Consider the following 5,000-nt stretch of genomic DNA (forward strand, 5'->3'; position numbering starts at 1 on the left):
ATTCTTCACCACCCCCAAATCTATACTGCTGCAGTGTTGTGTTGCTTTGTGGGAAGCAGGACAAAGAGAAGGGCAGGGCCTATGCAAATGAAGGCCTCAGGGATGTCTGGGAGTGCCTTTTTAGCAGTATTGTTAAAGTCCACATTGCAACCGGATTGGTCGGGTAAGCTGAAAAACACCATGCCAGATTGGGCACCAGGTCTCTAGGCGCTTGGAGGACATATTGGGTCTACATCCCTCAGTTTCTGAGGTCCAAGAAATGTTCACCCTCTACCCTAATAGAGAGGTCTTGGCCGATCGTGAGCCGATCGTGGCCGAGAGGGGAAGAAGGTAGCAGTGCAAGATGCTTATGGTCCTTCTCTAATAATAGACCAACTTTCTCTCTCTCCTTACCTGTGGTTCTGCCTGGCTACTGGGGCTACCAGTTGTAAGCCTGCAGCCCACAGGGAGTTGGTTTGTTCCTCTCACTCATGTAAATGGGTAAGCATTCAAGTGCACACACCTGCCTACGTCCACAGACCTTCGCGCACACACACTTTTGTCAACAAGCTTTTTCGCAATTAAGAGTATCAGGGACCCATGTTGAAATACAAAAGCAGCACACCACGTGACGGCCATCACATAGAGTCCAGCAGCAAATGGGAAACGTTTAACTAGCCGTGGTCCTATTACTTGCGCTCTACCTGTGGAACAACTGCTGGATGAGTCCTGCTGGAGAATATTGAACCTACAACAAGTCTGAGGTAAATAAGAATTCCACAGGAATATAATCAAACAGGGACCTACAACCCTTCCGAGCCAGATAGGAGTCGAACCTACAATCTTCTGATCCGTAGTCAGACGCGTTATCCATTGCGCCACTGGCCCTATGTAGACTTATGCATCCTTTTGTCCTTAAGTGGGCTAGAAAGTGTGTGTGTGTGTGAAGGCACAAGGAAACCCATCTGACCTCCTGGAAGTCTGTTCTGTGAGGTTTTCCCAAGTTTTACAAAGGACTTTAGGAGAAGGAAGCACCTAAAAGCTAGGCGAAATGGTCCTAGATCCAAGGAAGTCTTTTAGATCAGGCTCAGTTTCTTAAATAGTTTGCATTAACATAATCAGTTCCAGGTCTGTGTGGGGCTGAGCTTGAGAACTCCTTAGTAAGTAGGCGTTTAAAAGAATAAGGGGTTTAATATTACAACACAGGCGAACATTCAGACACATTATCATAAGCTCACCTTGTCCAGGGAACCAAGCATGCTGCCTTTCCACTCTCAGAGCCCTTCACCTAACCTACTGTGCAGCTGTTTCACCTTTAATATCACTGTTCCACAGGCAGCGTGACGTCACAATGCTCCTTGTCTGTAGCCCGAACCAGGAGCCTTTGCAAACCTGGCATAATCTACATACTTACGGTGTGTTTAGTCTTGGACCACAAATGCAGTGAAGAATAATGGATTGCTACTCTTCATACATTTTTGACCATTGGCTCAGATTTGAGTGCGTATTGGCCATCTGAGCATCTCTGCCAGGCCACCCTATGTCTAGAGACTGTAGATTTAGAGAGTTTATAAACATTGTCAGTTCATCAATAAAGTGTGCTCGCTTCGGCAGCACATATACTAAAATTGGAACGATACAGAGAAGATTAGCATGGCCCCTGCGCAAGGATGACACGCAAATTCGCGAAGAGTTCCATATTTTTAACAGCTTTTAGGAGAGAAATCTTTTTTGTTTTCAAGACTAATTGAAAAAATAAAGCAGGTCCCAGTGCTGTCCCCGTAATATGTATTTTTCAATTAGTCTCTCCTTAACATTTTTAATGTATTTGCTTTGCAGTAAAGAAGGTGCGCTCTATGTTCAGCTGCATTTAGCAAGGAAGCCTGCAGGACTTCTGGGACTTTTCTTTCTCTTTTTTAGCCTCACTGTCATTTTTCTTCACCACCCCCAAATCTATACTGCTGCAGTGTTGTGTTGCTTTGTGGGAAGCAGGACAAAGAGAAGGGCAGGGCCTATGCAAATGAAGGCCTCAGGGATGCCTGGGAGTGCCTTTTTAGCAGTATTGTTAAAGTCCACCTTGCAACCGGATTGGTCGGGTAAGCTGAAAAACACCATGCCAGATTGGGCACCAGGTCTCTAGGCGCTTGGAGGACATATTGGGTCTACATCCCTCAGTTTCTGAGGTCCAAGAAATGTTCACCCTCTACCCTAATAGAGAGGTCTTGGCCGATCGTGGCTGAGAGGGGAAGAAGGTAGCAGTGCAAGATGCTTATGGTCCTTCTCTAATAATAGACCAACTTTCTCTCTCTCTTTACCTGTGGTTCTGCCTGGCTACTGGGGCTACCAGTTGTAAGCCTGCAGCCCACAGGGAGTTGGTTTGTTCCTCTCACACATGTAAATGGGTAAGCATTCAAGTGCACACACCTGCCTACGTCCACAGACCCTCGCGCACACACACTTTTGTCAACAAGCTTTTTCGCAATTAAGAGTATCAGGGACCCATGTTGAAATACAAAAGCAGCACACCACCTGACGGCCATCACATAGAGTCCAGCAGCAAATGGGAAACGTTTAACTAGCCGTGGTCCTATTACTTGCGCTCTACCGTGGAACAACTGCTGGATGAGTCCTGCTGGAGAATATTGAACCTACAACAAGTCTGAGGTAAATAAGAATTCCACAGGAATATAATCAAACAGGGACCTACAACCCTTCCGAGCCAGATAGGAGTCGAACCTACAATCTTCTGATCCGTAGTCAGACGCGTTATCCATTGCACCACTGGCCCTATGTAGACTTACGCATCCTTTTGTCCTTAAGTGGGCTAGAAAGTGTGTGTGTGTGTGTGTGTGTGAAGGCACAAGGAACCCCATCTGACCTCCTGGAAGTCTGTTCTGTGAGGTTTTCCCAAGTTTTACAAAGGACTTTAGTAGAAGGAAGCACCTAAAAGCTAGGCGAAATGGTCCTAGATCCAAGGAAATCTTTTAGATCAGGCTCAGTTTCTTAAATAGTTTGCATTAACATAATCAGTTCCAGGTCTGTGTGGGGCTGAGCTTGAGAACTCCTTAGTAAGTAGGCATTTACAACAATAAGGGGTTTAATATTACAACACAGGCGAACATTCAGACACATTATCATAAGCTCACCTTGTCCAGGGACCCAAGCATGCTGCCTTTCCACTCTCAGAGCCCTTCACCTAACCTACTGTGCAGCTGTTTCACCTTTAATATCACTGTTCCACAGGCAGCGTGACGTCACAATGCTCCTTGTCTGTAGCCCGAACCAGGAGCCTTTGCAAACCTGGTATAATCTACATACTTACGGTGTGTTTAGTCTTGGACCACAAATGCAGTGAAGAATAATGGATTGCTACTCTTCATACATTTTTGACCATTGGCTCAGATTTGAATGCGTACTGGCCATCTGAGCATCTCTGCCAGGCCACCCTATGTCTAGAGACTGTAGATTTAGAGAGTTTATAAACATTGTCAGTTCATCAATAAAGTGTGCCTGCTTCGGCAGCACATATACTAAAATTGGAACGATACAGAGAAGATTAGCATGGCCCCTGCGCAAGGATGACACGCAAATTCGTGAAGCGTTCCATATTTTTAACAGCTTTTAGGAGAGAAATCTTTTTTGTTTTCAAGACTAATTGAAAAAATAAAGCAGGTCCCAGTGCTGTCCCCGTAATATGTATTTTTCAATTAGTCTCTCCTCAACATTTTTAATGTATTTGCTTTGCAGTAAAGAAGGTGCGCTCTATGTTCAGCTGCATTTAGCAAGGAAGCCTGCAGGACTTCTGGGACTTTTCTTTCTCTTTTTTAGCCTCACTGTCATTATTCTTCACCACCCCCAAATCTATACTGCTGCAGTGTTGTGTTGCTTTGTGGGAAGCAGGACAAAGAGAAGGGCAGGGCCTATGCAAATGAAGGCCTCAGGGATGTCTGGGAGTGCCTTTTTAGCAGTATTGTTAAAGTCCACCTTGCAACCGGATTGGTCGGGTAAGCTGAAAAACACAATGCCAGATTGGGCACCAGGTCTCTAGGCGCTTGGAGGACATATTGGGTCTACATCCCTCAGTTTCTGAGGTCCAAGAAATGTTCACCCTCTACCCTAATAGAGAGGTCTTGGCCGATCGTGGCTGAGAGGGGAAGAAGGTAGCAGTGCAAGATGCTTATGGTCCTTCTCTAATAATAGACCAACTTTCTCTCTCTCCTTACCTGTGGTTCTGCCTGGCTACTGGGGCTACCAGTTGTAAGCCTGCAGCCCACAGGGAGTTGGTTTGTTCCTCTCACACATGTAAATGGGTAAGCATTCAAGTGCACACACCTGCCTACGTCCACAGACCCTCGTGCACACACACTTTTGTCAACAAGCTTTTTCGCAATTAAGAGTATCAGGGACCCATGTTGAAATACAAAAGCAGCACACCACGTGACGGCCATCACATAGAGTCCAGCAGCAAATGGGAAACGTTTAACTAGCCGTGGTCCTATTACTTGCGCTCTACCGTGGAACAACTGCTGGATGAGTCCTGCTGGAGAATATTGAACCTACAACAAGTCTGAGGTAAATAAGAATTCCACAGGAATATAATCAAACAGGGACCTACAACCCTTCCGAGCCAGATAGGAGTCGAACCTACAATCTTCTGATCCGTAGTCAGACGCGTTATCCATTGCGCCACTGGCCCTATGTAGACTTACGCATCCTTTTGTCCTTAAGTGGGCTAGAAAGTGTGTGTGTGTGTGTGTGTGTGAAGGCACAAGGAAACCCATCTGACCTCCTGGAAGTCTGTTCTGTGAGGTTTTCCCAAGTTTTACAAAGGACTTTAGGAGAAGGAAGCACCTAAAAGCTAGGCGAAATGGTCCTAGATCCAAGGAAATCATTTAGATCAGGCTCAGTTTCTTAAATAGTTTGCATTAACATAATCAGTTCCAGGTCTGTGTGGGGCTGAGCTTGAGAACTCCTTAGTAAATAGGCGTTTAAAAGAATACGGGGTTTAATATTACAACACA

The 5,000-nt window shown here is 45.6% G+C and overlaps 4 non-coding genes across 4 annotated transcripts; 2 read left to right on the forward strand and 2 right to left on the reverse strand.

The window, feature by feature from the left end:
- Positions 1-794: 794 nt before the first annotated feature.
- On the reverse strand, positions 795-867 carry TRNAR-ACG (transfer RNA arginine (anticodon ACG)). Its single transcript has one exon. It is a non-coding gene; the product is annotated as a tRNA-Arg (tRNA).
- A 710-nt stretch (positions 868-1,577) lies between these two features.
- On the forward strand, positions 1,578-1,684 carry LOC147705635 (U6 spliceosomal RNA). Its single transcript, XR_015298302.1, has one exon. It is a non-coding gene; the product is annotated as a U6 spliceosomal RNA (small nuclear RNA).
- A 1,801-nt stretch (positions 1,685-3,485) lies between these two features.
- On the forward strand, positions 3,486-3,592 carry LOC147705636 (U6 spliceosomal RNA). The gene has a single exon (XR_015298358.1). It is a non-coding gene; the product is annotated as a U6 spliceosomal RNA (small nuclear RNA).
- Positions 3,593-4,602: 1,010 nt separating this feature from the next.
- TRNAR-ACG (transfer RNA arginine (anticodon ACG)) lies at positions 4,603-4,675 on the reverse strand. The gene has a single exon. It is a non-coding gene; the product is annotated as a tRNA-Arg (tRNA).
- Positions 4,676-5,000: the final 325 nt, after the last annotated feature.

This window comes from Lissotriton vulgaris, chromosome 7, assembly GCF_964263255.1.
Source record: "Lissotriton vulgaris chromosome 7, aLisVul1.2, whole genome shotgun sequence".
NCBI lineage: Eukaryota > Metazoa > Chordata > Amphibia > Caudata > Salamandridae > Lissotriton > Lissotriton vulgaris.